We start from the raw sequence: 14,569 nt of genomic DNA, 5'->3' as shown, positions 1-14,569 counted from the left end.
GCTTAGAGACAGACAGGTTTACCCATGGAAACATATATAAAGAGGGTACTGGGTGGTACCTGTGGCTCAATGTGTAGGGCGAGTTCAAACCCAGCCCTGGCCAAAAACTGCAAATAAATAAACAGGGTACCACAATTAAATGAAGTAAAGCATGGAATTTTCTGAGATGTTATTAGAAAAACCAGCTTATTAAGTGGACAAAAATAGGGCTAAATCTTTAACATTACAGGCATATATGGGATCTAGAAATAGTGTAGTCACAAGATATGGCTGAGAGATGTGGAAGAGATTCTTTTTTTTTTTGTGTGAGACAGAGCCTCAAGCTGTCGCCCTGGGTAGAGTGCTGTGGCATCACAGCTCACAGCAACCTCCAACTCCTGGGCTCAAGCGAGTCTCCTGCCTCCACCTCCCAAGTAGCTGGGACTATAGGTGCCCGCCACAACGCAAGGCTATTTTTTTGGTTGCAGCCATCACTGTTGTTTGGCGGGCCTGGGCTGGATTCGAACCTGCCAGCTCAGGTGTACATGGCTGGTGCCTTAGCTGCTTGAGCCACAGGCGCTGAGCCTATTTTTTTTTTTTAAGAGACAGAATTTCACTTTGTTGCCCTCAGTAGAGTGCCATGGTGTCACAGCTCACAGCAACCTTCAGCTCTTGGGCTTAGGCAATTCTCTTGCCTCACCCTCCCGAGTAGCTGGGACTACAGGTGCCTACCACAACACCCAGCTATTTTTTGTTGCAGTTTGGCCGGGGCCCGGTTTCAACCTGCCACCCTCAGTATATGGGGCCAGCGCCCTACTCACTGAGCCACAGGCACCACCCAGGAAGGGATTATTAAAACACCAAAAATATAAACCAAAGTCAAAGAGTTTATTTATTTGATTATACCAAAATGAAGAATTTTTTTCTTGATCAAAGAATGGCATAGACAAAATCAATAGATGACCAAATGAGAACATATCTGCAAAGTCTAAATATAACAAGGAGTAAATATTTATACCATAAAATTACTTCCACAAGTCAACAGCAACAACAACAAAACAGAAAATGGCAAAGATATGAATAAGCAATTTACAGAAGAAGCTGTCTGTATAAGAGACATTCAAAGTCATTAGTAATCAATGACTATAAATTAAAACAACACTTAGGTATCACTTTGCACTTAGACTAGCAAGAATGGAAAAGCTGAAAAGAGCTGAGTGTTGATGGGTCATGAAGACACAGGAGCCTTGCACACTGAAGGGGGGACAGAGACTGGTGCAGAGGAAGCTGGCCCCATTTAATCAAATTCAGTCCAAACATGCCTACAATCCAGCAATTCCCTTCTACATATATAGTCCACAGAAATATTATATAGCTTCCTAAGTGGACATGTATGAAAATGTTAACTGCAGCAATATTTGAGGTGTTAGGGAGTAGGGACAGGCTGAGAATCCATGCAATACACAGACAGCTGGCAAGATGGTGGTGGATGCACATCGCACGGAGGAGAATGCAGCCTCAAGGAGCAGAAAACTAGACATACACACAGCAACTGGGACAGATCTTCAAAAACAGGACTTAGAGAAGCAAGAAGAAAACTGATACAAAGCATTATAAACTAAAAAAGCATACATACAAAACAAACACTCCCATTCTGCAAGATCCTAGATAGACAAAAAGAAAGATAGTAAGTGCATTAGAATGAGGCTTGAGTGGCTGGGAATGGGATAAGGTAAGTAAAAACAAAAGCAATCTTTTATATTTTTTTTTGCATGTTATAAAAGAAAAATTTGACTGACCTAGGATAAATACAAAATTAGAATTGCTTCTTTCCCCAAAGTTCCCAATTTTCCTAACAACAAAAGCTACTCTGGTTGCCAGCTCTGTTGATGAGTACCAGCTTTTTATCCTTTTTTCAATCAGGAAGGGAAAATTCAGAGATCAGCAAAGTATGGAAAGGATCAGCAGAGAATATTTACGAAACAGTGTTTTTGTTCTCATGACCTGACAACCTGACTGAAAAGACCTGAATGCCTCTTGATTTGGGATGATTCAGCTAAAGCCAGGCTGGTGTCAAGTTTTCAGGTCATTTGAAGCTATTTATTTAGAATCTCTTCCGACACCTCCTGCCTCCCTGTACAAACATCCTGCACCACTTGGAATCTTAAAGTTCTTGGACTGGATGGCCCCAGCTATTTTACAAAGAAGGAAACCAAAGGTCTGAGAAGAATTATGGTTTGGGGTGACACAACTGGTTTAAAAAGGAAGGGGTCCCAGATTCAGCCCTTGTCCCCCTTCTGTCTATTCTCAGCCCAGCAGCCAGAGTGATCCTTTTAACACATAAGTCACCATGAGCTTCACTGTTCAAAACTCTCCAATCACTTCCCCTCACTCAGAGCAAAGGCCAAAATCTTACAATGGCCTGCACTGATGTGCCCCTCCCACCCCCCACTGACTCTCATCTGCGGTCACTCCCCCTCACCCATGCCACACCGCCCAGCCACCATGACTTTGCTGCCCTCACACATGCCACTCATGCTCCTGCATCAGACTTAGAACCTGCTCACCCACTGCCTCCTCCCATTCACTCCCTCAGATACTTCAAGTCTCAGATCAAAATCTCAGCAGAGGCCTTCTCAGACCCCTCTGTATAAAAAGTAAATCCCCCACCATGCAAACATACTTCGCATCTCCTACTGACGCTGCTTTAAAGCTCTCCACAGCATTCTGATCGTCTGACCTTCTGTCCATTCACACATTCATTTACTATCTGCCTCCACCCCCCAGAATGTCTGTTCCAGAAGGCTGTGTCTGTTTTGCTCACTGCTGTATCCCCTGTACCTACAACAGTGCCCAGCACATACAGGCACTCAGAGTGTATTTGATGAATGGATGAACAAGTCAGGACCAAAAACCATGCCTTCACACTCCATGTACAACACCCTGTCTGCCCTCCTGTGCTGGTTCATTTCTTGGTGGGCACACCCTTCAGTCAGAAGAGAAGACCCACAAATCTACAAACCATGTTAGCCACTCTGTGTCTACTTTACCTCCCATGGCTACCTTTTATAGCATGGACGATAAAATACCTAACCAAAAGTTACCACCTTCATTTGTTTAACAGCAGTTTCATCATGGAGCTGCCTAGTGATCTGACTTTATGGCTGCTATAATATTTTAGAACCTTCTGTCTTCCTAGGCAAGATACTGGTATATCATAATTCCTGACCAAAAAGACTAAGTTAAGCAATGTTGAGAATTAGCTTATTCAAATGTTTTCCTGCTGAACTGGGATATAAGAAGCTACTTCATATTAATTGAACTGGGATTGTAAAACTTTTCAGAAGTATTCTGAATGAATTTTAAGGATGCTTTGGCAGAAGACCAAGCACGCTTGAGAACGTCACAGGAGGTAATCTTGTAATAATGCCACAGTGTAAGTCACAATGACTTAACCAACTTCAGAAATGACAGAACAATAAACCTAGAAAATAAGTCAAGCTTTATACCTGGCAACAGGTATGTAAGCCCCATTTTCATTCATTTAGTTATAATGGCTTCTTTATCATTTAAAAAAAATTCCCCCAAACAAATTTAACGCTAAAGTATCCATAGTGTGAAAAACCAATTTTTAAGCCCAACACTGATAAAAATGATTTGGAGGGTTGGGAATAATATCCAAGTGAACATGAAGCTTCACTATGGATCATGAAGAAAGCATTTCCTTCTGAGATGCAGATAAATGAGTTCACTGGCTCTGGAGGCTTCCTATATTGCAGTGTCCAAACAGAGAAGATAAAAATCTAAACCTGGTCCACTTAACCCTTGCCCAGAACCAGAGCATCATGGAGTCTATGTTCTAAAAATAAATATCTATCTACCCTTTGGGTTTTTTTTTTTTTTTTTTTGTAGAGACAGAGTCTCACTTTATTGCCCTTGGTAGAGTGCTGTGGCATCACAGCTCACAGCAACCTCCAACTCCTGCGCTTAGGCAATTCTCTTGCCTCAGCCTCCTGAATAGCTGGGACTACAGACGTCCACCACAGCGCCAAGCTATTTTTGTTGTTGTTGCAATTTGGCTGGGGCCGGGTTTGAACCTGCCACCCTCAGTATATTGGGCCCGCCCTGCTCACTGAGCCACGGGCCCTGCCCCCTCTACCCTTTGTTTTTAGATCTTAAATGGTGATTCAAGAAGCATGATTTATCTTGTTCTCTAAGAAAAAAATAATATAAATTCAATCAATGCTTGCAAGGGGCTCTGAACTGCTATGTGGCTAAAAGAGAAATGTCAAGAGGGTCTCTGCAGGGAAGGGAGGCACTCAGAGAAAGGATTCAGAAAAGAGTCAGAAATCAATGGAAACTAAAAGAGGGAAATGCTCTGTCTCTGGACTATAAGATAAACAAATAATCATAACATACTTGGACAGAATGTCCATAAAAATTATCATTAATCTCAACCAAAAATACACAAAATATGAACACTGTATAAAAGTCATCTTATCACATTTTCGAGTCAGAACGTTCTTGCTTATTGCAAAAGTTATCTGTGGCACTACAGAGACCCCATTCCCAGGCCAGACTAAAGCTGTTCTCCACTATACACAAAGCACTCCATTCTAGTCTCTGAATTTAAGTAAATTGAACATTGAAGTGTCCATAATTTGAAAAATCACTTTTCATTTATTTTAGCCCAACATTGACAAAGTAACTGGGAGAGATGAAAATAATGAATTTTAAGATTTGCTAAGCATTGTGAGGCATGGTGGCTCACTCCCCAAATCCTGGCACTCTGAAGAGGTGAAGGCAGGAGGACAGCTTAAGCTCAGAAGTTTGAGACCAGCCTGAGCAAAGAGAGACCCTGTCTCTACTAAAAATAGAAAAATTAGCTGGGTGTGGTGGCACAAGACTGTAGTCCCAGTTACTCGGGAGGCTTAGGCGAAAGGATTGATTGAGTCTGGAAGTGTGAGGTTGCTGGCAGCTAGGCTGGGACCATGGCATGCTAGCCCAGGCAACAGTACATGACTGTCTTAAAAGAAAGAAAAGAAAACAAGAAAGAAAGAGATTAGTTATGCATCATGCAGAACTTTTTTAAAACGTTTTTCTTAAAATGTTTTTGTTGCCACCATGAGTGACATGTGTTTCAAGTTTAACATGTAAAATCAGAGAACTCTAGAGTTAGAAGAGGGCCTTAGAGAGCCTGTAATTCAACGTTTTAGAAATGGGCGCTGAAAGGTAAACTAACTTGCTCGTCACCTGGATTCTATTCATGCTGTGAGAGTAATAAAGACAGCACTGACTAAGAAAAGATGCCTGTATGCTGTGAAAGTACTTCAGTCTTCAAAATATACTACAGAGTAATCAGTTCTACTCACCGCCTGTAACTCAGCTATGTAAACAAGCAGAGCTAAGCTATGCTCAAGCCCTAAATATTAGTATTACTGCTAGCTTGCCACATACCACAGCATCGCTAATTACAAAAAGGAAGCGTTTCAACACAAGATACTCGTTTCTTTCTTTTTTTTTTTTTAGAGACAGAGTCTCACTCTGTCGCCCTAGGTAGAGTGACGTAGCGTCAAAGCTCACAGCAACCTCCAGCTCTCAGGCTTAGGCGATTCTCTCGCCTCAGCCTCCCGAGTAGCTGGGACTACTGGCACCCGCCACAACACCAGCTATTTTTTGTTGCAGTTTGGCCTGGGAGAGGTTCGAACGCGCCACCCTAGGCATATGGGGCCGGCACCCTACTCACTGAGCCACAGGCACTGCCCAATACTCGTGTCTTATACAGTAAAAGAAATAACGTATGTGCCAAAAATATTTACCCTTCACTATTGTACGAATGAGATAGTAAAGAATGAGACTGCATTTAAAATAGTTTTGTTTTTGTACTCAAAATTTAACTATTCTCCAAGTATTCTCCACAGCTCCTAATGTGCATTAGACCCTGGCCTGTTTGGTAACCCAAAATCCCTTTATTCAAGTGACAGCATCATCAACCTTGGAAACACTGATACTTAATGGACATCAGTACCTGCAGCAGGAATGCAGGTGTCCGTGGGTACCTGCAAAACCCTGCCATAACCAAAGCTGCATCTCTAGCTAAACAAGTCTAACTCTTGCCTGGGAAACTCTGCCTCCCTTACTCGGAATCACGGATTCCTATACTGACTAGATGAGTGGTTTGAGCATCTGTAAAATAAAGGGGTTGGGCTAATACTGAATTCCATTTCCAGCTCTTAAATTCCACTGCAGTGAAAAGAGCCCAGGGCTTGACACCATTTAAAAAGCTCACGTCCGCATCCCTCTTCTCCCCCTCCAACTCCCGGGACCCCCAGGGGTCCGACCCAGCCGTGGGAGGCAACGGTGCGAGCAGGGCATACGGCGCCCACAGCCCCTCGCGGGCTCCGGGCCGACCAAGCGCAGCGCGCCGCAGGCCCAGCCGCTCCGTGAGTCCCTCTGCGCGTGGGTCCCCTCCGCCCGCGGCCCGGGACAGCGACCGCCGCTCCCCGCCCGGCCCAGCTCGACCCCGGCTCCTGACCTGCTCTCCGCCGCCCGGCGGTCCCTTGGAGCAGCGGGCAGCTGCGGCCGCCCGTCCTGGGCCGCTGTCACCTCGCCCCTGAAAGCGGCGGGCGGGTCGATCCCGGTGACTCAGCTGGCCGCCCCGCCTTCCGCCTCCCGCCCAGGCTTCCGCCTCGGCCCGCGCGGCCCGCGCGGCTCCGGGGGCGCCTCGCCTCGCTCCCCGCGTGCCCACCTCCCGGGCCCGCCCCGCGCTCGCGCGCCGTAGTGGCCCGCCAGGCCCCGCCCCTCGTACGTCAGAGGGGCGGTGCTCCGGGCACCTCTACCCGGGAAACTGAGTCACCAGGGCCGGTCCCCTCCGCACCCCCTCGACCCGGCCAGTCCGGCTCTGCCTGTGTTCTATGTGCGGCCCCGGCTGGTGGAGAGTTCCTTTCCCCCTTGCGGTCCCCTCGCCGCTCACACTGCTCTCCAACCTAGAAAAAAGGCAAAATAACGTTTAGAGAAGAGCAATTCCTGTCTGTCCGTGATGCTATCATCTTTGCTGCCCTGAGGCAGTTTCCTTTATCAAGTCACACATTATTGGCGGGTTTTGCATCCGTCTGTCGCATTCTTTTTCCACAGAATTTCTTGGGACATCTTAGAAATTTTAAAACCAAGCAATGGCAGAAAGCATGAACTGGGCAGGGCTGACGGAACGTTTCCAACGGGTTCGTGGATTCCCTTTGTGTATTAGAGATCACGAAGTAAAACTGCTTGGCTGTGTTGTTTGAACCGCCATGCAGGTTTCTGGGATCTGCCTAGGAGATTCTGGAGAAAGGGGCAAGTCCTTCACTGCGTTTACAACAGAGAAGCTTTTATGGCAAAAATTTCACTGGGATACAGTACATCGTTTCTTCTTTCCTTCGCTTTTTATTTAATTAATTAATTTGTTTATTTATTTATTTTTGAGGCAGAGTCTCATTTGTTGCCCTCAGTAGAGTGCCTAGATATCATAGCTCATAGCAACCTCAAACTCCTGGACTCAGACGATCCTCTTGCCTCAGCCTCCAGAGCAACTGGAACTACAGGCACACACCATAATGCCCGGCTGTTTTTGGAGACCGGTCTTGCTGTTGCTCAGGCTGGTCTTGAATTCGAGCAATCCACAATCCACCCTCCTAGGCCTCCCAGAGTGATAGGATTACAGGGGAGAGCCACCTGCTCTGCCTTCCTTTGCTTTTTAAAAAATGTGGTTAGGCGCCTGTGGCTCAGTGAGTAGGGCACCGGCCCCATATACCGAGGGCGGCGGGTTCAAACCCAGCCCCGGCCAAACCGCAACAAAAAAATAGCCGGGCGCTGTGGCGGACGCCTGTGGTCCCAGCTACCCGGGAGGCTGAGGCAAGAGAATTGCCTAGCCCAAGAGCTGGAGGTTGCTGTGAGCTGTGACCACATCAACAGAGTGAGACTCTGTCTCCAAAAAATAAAGAAAAAATTGTGGTTAAATAAACACAACATAAAATTTACCATTTGACCATTTTTAGTTGCAGTTTCAGAGGCATTTTAAGTTAAGGACACAAGCAATCTATTAAGTAAATCAGTGGCCTACAGGTGTGATTTGAGCTTTATCTTGCATAGCCTTAGGCCTGTTAATGAGTTATAAAGGGTATCTCCCAGGATATCTCCAGGACAAGGCTTTCTTAACTTCTCTTGTCAAGGCTAGCAACTCAGCTTTAGGGCGTTTGTGGGGGTCCTCCCAGCCAAGAGAGTGTTCGTTATCAGCTGAGGGCTCAAGATTTTATTTTATTTCACAAAACCAACCTAAACTTACTTCCTTTCACCTAAAAGAGTCAATTTCAGAATTACTGCATTCTCATTCTTTGGAGGTATAGTTCTTTAGAAGATGCACTAAAGTTTAAGAATTTCTGCTCTAGGGTACTGAAAAGATTCTAAATCATAAAAAGTGAAGTAATATTTTTTCACTTATCAACAAAGACATACTGTACTTCTGGGATGCAACAGGTATCTTGCCGGGTGTTAGGGATTCAGCCTGATCAACACAGATAAGCTCCCTCACCTCTTACAGCTGCACATGCTAGAATGGGGCGGCAGACAATCAACAAATGATAAACCAGATAATCATGGGGTGTGCTGAGTGGTACCAAGGAAATAATCCAGATGATATGATAGATTAGATCATAAAGAATTAAACCCTAATGCCCTAGGCATCCATTGTTTATTAAATGAATTAACTTCTCTCCTATATAACAAGAATGGTACAAGTTACATACAAGCCCTTCAGAGAACTGAGAATCTGTTCTGTGGTTTATGGGAGGAATCTAGGCTGATAAGCGCCGAAGTCAAAGGTGGGAAGCTTCTCTGAGTAGAGAGGTAATTAGGGAGTCTTCTCTGGAGATGTAGCAGAAAGAATCAGCCAAGAGTTGAGGTAGGCTTTTCAAGTAGGAGAATCTACAGTACAAGGTCTGAGGTAGAAAGCAAGTCAGGAAATCTCAGAAATAGGAAAGAAGCAAGCCACCGTTATGAGATGAGATTAGAAAGCAAACTGGACTGAAGATCATTCTGGGCCTGCTGGGCCATGGTAGATTCTTCTAAAAAATCAATGTATCGATACATGATAAAATATTCCCTATTGAAGGGACTGAAAGGATCAAAAGTAACTAGGCTAACTGCTTTGTTAGCAAGAGGGATAATATCTGCATGTGTAATATTAAAACTGAAAAACATGGGTTCTTTTTTCCTGGATAATCCTCAATAAACCAAAACACAGAATGGCTCAGCTGCCATGCATTTTGATTAATCAAATTGATTAAAACTATTTGGGTGTGTCATCCTTTGACCTTATGTCCGAACAGAAATGCAATCCACCAGGATGCATTTGAAGTCCCGTCACTGTTATGATATAGCATCACAAACAGCATGGCTTGGCCCCAGATCAAAGCTGGCTCCCTCTGGCTTCCCCTGCAATGAACCATGTTGCAGTCATAAACTGTTGTTAGCAGTGGTGAGATGATAAGAGTAGTAAGCTGCTGAATGGAATCAATGCTGGCCTTTCTCATGGTGGGCTAGCTGTTAATCCTGGAATAGCCAGGGGTCCAGTTCCACAAAGGGAAGGAGTGCAGACAAAATACAGTTAATATGTTGTTATTTCTATTATTGAAGATGTCCAACAACTTAATGGAAGAATATGGAAGACATGAGTTAGCATACTAAATGTTAGGCCCCTCATGGAAATGCTATTAACTATTCATCAAATTGGTACCAGGATGCACCTGGAAGTCTCAAGGGTGTGATTCAAAAAGGTCATGATTGGGCCAGGCACAGTAGTTTATGCCTGTAATCCTAGTACTCTGGGAGGCAAAGGTGGGTGGATTGCCTGAGTTCACAGGTAGACACCAGCCTGAGCCAGAGACCTCATCTGAAAACAGCCAGGCATTATGGCAGGCCCCTGTAGTCCTAGCTACTTGGGAGGCTGAGGCAAGAGAATCACTTGAGCCCAAGAGTTTGCTGTGAGCTATGATGTCATGGTACTCTACCTAGGGTGACAAGTGATGCATATATATATATAATATATACGTATATATATGTAGATCTAAGTGTTACTATCAGACCTTTTCCTATTTCTACGAGAAGATAAAAAGAAGATATTTGGAGATCTGGAAGGAGATGGGGAAGGAAGGAATAGAAAACTGAAATACAGAAGAGAAATTTATAGTAAATGTCTATTGGGACCTGGCTTTACATAAAGGTCTTAGTATATATTATCTTTTCTCTCTTTAGTATTTACTTATTTATTTATTTTCTGAGACAGAGTCTCACTTTGTTGCCATCTGTAAAGTGCTATGGCATCACAGCTCACAGCAACCTCTAGCTCTTGGGCTTAGGTGATTCTCTTGCCTCAGCCTCTCAACTACAGGCACCCACCACAATGCCCGGCTATTTTTTGTTGCAATTTGGCCGGGGCCGGGTTCAAACCTGCCACCCTTGGTATATGGGGCCGGTGCCCTACTCACTGAGCCATAGGCACTGCCCTCTTTTTTATTCACACAAGTGTGAAAGGGTTTTTTTTTGTAGAAAAGATATGTATTACTCCCCCCAAGAAACAGACACAGGATGATTTCCCATTTGAATAGAATTAATAATTAAAAAAAATAATTTATAAGTTATTTTTATTTTTTCATCATTGTCCACATTAATGATGCACAGTAATCAGGCTCATCTTTTCCTTTTTCTTTTCTTTTTTTTTTTTTTGAGATAGGGTCTCACTATGTTGCCCTCAGTAGACCACTGTGACATCACAGCTCACAGCAACCTCTAACTCTTGGGCTTAAGCAATTCTCTTGTCTCAGCCTTCCAAGTAGCTGGAACTACAGGTGCCCACCACAAAACCCAGCTATTTTTTGTTGCAGTTGTCATTGTTGTTTAGCAGGCCCAGGCTGAGCCTGAACCCACCAGCCTCAGTGCATGTGGCTGGCACCATAAGTGCTGTGCTACAGGCGCTGAGCCAGGTTCATCTTTCCCTTCACCAATTGACACTGATTGTTTTTTCTTAGCATATATCTTTTCTGAATTAAATTAAGTTAAATTTCATTATGTATTTATTTTCTTGAGGCAGTCTTACTCTGTTGCCCAGGCTAGAGTGCCATGGTGTCAGCCTATCTCACAGCAACCTCAGAATCTTGGGTTTAAGTGAACCTCCTGCCTCCGCCTCTAGAGTAGCTGGGACTACCCACCACCACACCCAGCTAATTTTTTCTATTTTTAGTACAGACAGGGTCTCACTCTTGCTCAGGCTGGTCTAGAACTCGTGAGCTCAAGCAATCCACCTGCCTTGGCCTCCCAAAGTGCTAGGATTACTGGCATGAGCTACATCAGCCGGTCTTAATTTTATTTTTTTATTGACAGAGACTCGCTATGTTACCCAAACTAGCCTCAAACTCCTGGACTCATCTCAGCCTCATCTCAGCCTCTTGGGTATCTGGGATTGTAGGCGAGAGGCATCTTACCTATCTCCTTAGCATATATCATGACAATGACCCAGCAAGGTAGTTCCGGTTATCCTTTACTTATAAATGAGGAAACGGAGGCTCCTTGAGGTTAAGTTGTTTCTGCTGTCCTTTCTACACATCCCCTATTTTAGTCATTCCTATACCACTTTTTGTTATAATCTTGTACTCTCAGAAAGTCATCATAATGGCTGGGTGCGGTGGCTCACACCTATAATCCTAGCCCTCTGGGAGGACAAAGCAGGTGGATTGCTTGAGCTCAGGGGTTTGAGGGCAGCCTGAGTAAGAACAAGACCCTATCTCTAAAAATAGCTGAGCGTTGTGGTGGGCACCTGTAGTCCCAAGTATCTGGGCTGAGGCAAGAGAATCACTTGAGCCCAAGAGTTTGAGGTTGCTGGGGGCAATGATGCCAGGGTACTCTACTGAGAGTGACTAAGTAAGATGACTCTGTCTCAAAAAAAAAAAAAAAATTATAATAATTCTTGTGGTTAGTTGTTGGTTTTTGAGACAAGATCTCACTATGTTGCCCAGGCTGGCCTCAAACTTCTGGGCTCAATTGATCCTCCCACTTTAGCCTCCTGAGTATCTGGGATTACAGGCATGTGCCACTGCAGCCAGCTCTATAATAATTCTTGACCAAAAGGCATACTGCCTTTCTGTTTTTTATATTTTTGTTTATATTTACTCAGTTTGGGGGAGGGGTCTGAAAGGCGGTAGATGATGTGAGTGTTCCACCAGAACCGGCGATGGATGTAGTGAAGGCTCTGACTTTTTCACAATGTAATATACCAGTGTAGCAAAATTGTACTTGTCCCCTCCCCACAAATATATACAAATAAAAAATAAATAAAACTAAAAATAAATTTACTTTGTTTTTTAAGGGAAATTCTGTATCATATGTATAAATAAAAAAAGAAATAGAGATAGCAATTCATATGTAGTAATCTTTTTTTGTTTTTTTTTGAGACAGAGCCTCAAGTTGTCACCCTGGGTGGAGTGCCAGGGCATCACAGCTCATAGCAACCTCCAACTCCTGGGCTCAAGAAATTCTCTTGCCTCAGCCTCTCAAGTAGCTGGGATTACAGGCACCTGCCACAGTGCCCTGCTCTTTTTTAGTTGCAGCCATCATTGTTGTTTCGCAGGCCCAGGCTGGATTTGAACCTGCCAGCTCAGGTGTATGTGGCTGGCGCCTTAGCTGATTGAATCACAAGCGCCAAGCCCATATGTAGTAATCTTTAAAGTGAATACAGGAAACAAAACTGTTAAGTTCTAGTTCAGAGCCTGAAGCCTACACTCTGTTACAAAGTGAAATCAGCTAGTGTTAAGAAGTTAGGACCTGGCTCGGCGCCTGTGGCTCAAGCGGCTAAGGCGCCAGCCACATACACCTAAGGTGGCGGGTTCGAATCCCCAGCCCGCCCGCCAAACAGCAATGATGGCTGCAACCAAAAAATGGCCGGGTGTTGTGGCGGGTGCCTGTAGTCCCAGCTACTTGGGAGGCTGAGGCAGGAGACTCCCTTGAGCCCAGGAGTTGGAGGTTGCTGTGAGCTGTGATGCCATGGCACTCTACCCAGGGGGATAGCTTGAGGCGCCGTCTCAAAAAAAAAAAAAAAAAGTCAGGACCAAAAGAAACTTGATGTATTCAGAAGGACCTAAAGGAATTGATAAGAGAATAGTTTTTTCACTAAAAACTATGTTGCTGCTGGGCATGGTGGCCGGTTATGGTGGCTCACTCCTGTAACCCTAGCACTCTGGGAGGCTGAGGTGGGTGGATTGCCTCAGCTCAGGAATTCGAGATCAACCTGAGCCAGAGTGAGACTCCATCTCTAAAAATAGCCAGGTGTTGTGGTGCTTGCCTGTAGTCCCAGCTACTCTGGAGGCTGAGACAAGAGAATCACTTAAACCCAAGAGTTCGAGGTTGCTGTGAGCTAAGATGCCACAGCACTCTACCAAGGGCAACAAAGTGAGACTCTGTCTCACAAAAAAATAAAAAATAAAAAATAAAAAAAGAACTGTATTGCCCACACAGTGCATTACCCAAAATTGGGTCCTGAGAAACATTTGAGTACTGCTTGTGATTGTGTACCCAAATACGTCATTTGTCCAAGATATCACAGAGTGCAAAGGGCAGAGCCAGGATTCAAACCACCACTTGCCAGGTTTCAAAGTCTTTCCATTGTGTTCTTTGCATTGTGCAATGTGGGCTTCCCACTCAGCTAGTTTTGAAATTTGATGCCAATTGGCCATTTTGCCTTCCCTTGGGAATATTCATCCTGGTGCATCTATGAGGCTTAGTAATATTGTGACCTTTAATATCCCTGCTGGAAATGTGTCTGCATTTATCCCACGTCTGGAGGAAGCCAGACTCCTGTGAGGCCTGGTGGGACTGTGCATCTTAAAATGAAATGCTGTGCTTCTTTCCCAGTCTCAGGGTGCATGACCCGTGTCAGCAGCTGGGCCACATTGCTGTCTCTTGTCCAACCTGTGGCCGAGTTCATGCTCCCATCCACACCCTCTGTATGACAGTGATCTGTTTGGAATTAATGTACAATGTTTCACAGAAATGAGTCATCCAACTTCATACTGTACATATCAGTCCTAGGCTAACTGAGCAGAGCAGAGAAGGGAACAATAAGTGGATTGTGATTCTCTGGCCTTCGGCGGGGCTGCTCACACACTATGGCAAAGAGTTGTCTACCTCTCACTCCCCTCACACAGGAGTTCGTAGGAGGCAGACTATTGAATTTATCTTTTATCCCTATTGTCTAGCAAAAGGCCTGACACATAAGTGTGCCCACTGAATGTTTATTGAATGTCGCGTTTACTTGAATTAAGAATTACAGTAAAGTATGTATGAAATCAGTACATCAAAGAAATATCTGAGCCTCCATATTTATTGCAGAATTAGTCATAAGAGCCAAGATACAGCATCAAAGTAAGTGTCCATCAGTGGACAAATTGATGAAGAAATGTGCCATATATACACAACAAATCTGACTCAGTCATGAAGAAAAAGGAAATCCTGTCATTTTTAACAATATTATGTACCGGCTGGGCGCCTGTGGCTCAAGCGGCTAAGG

General features: G+C 44.5%; 1 protein-coding gene across 1 annotated transcript in view; it reads right to left on the bottom strand.

Annotated features, from left to right (window-relative positions):
* The window catches only part of DNMBP (dynamin binding protein), a 126,193-nt gene extending 119,519 nt beyond the window's left edge, over window positions 1-6,674 (bottom strand). Inside the window, exon 1 of the mRNA XM_023511613.1 lies at window positions 6,515-6,674. The gene's annotated coding sequence lies outside the window, so the exon portion shown is untranslated. The remainder of the gene's footprint in view (window positions 1-6,514) is intronic.
* Window positions 6,675-14,569: the final 7,895 nt, after the last annotated feature.

The sequence above is a fragment of the Otolemur garnettii genome, unplaced genomic scaffold, assembly GCF_000181295.1.
Source record: "Otolemur garnettii isolate 467f Iridium unplaced genomic scaffold, OtoGar3 scaffold00021, whole genome shotgun sequence".
Taxonomy (NCBI): Eukaryota; Metazoa; Chordata; class Mammalia; order Primates; family Galagidae; genus Otolemur; species Otolemur garnettii.
The sequence above is the reverse complement of the archived record's forward strand: the minus strand, read 5'-3'. Positions and strand labels throughout refer to the sequence as shown.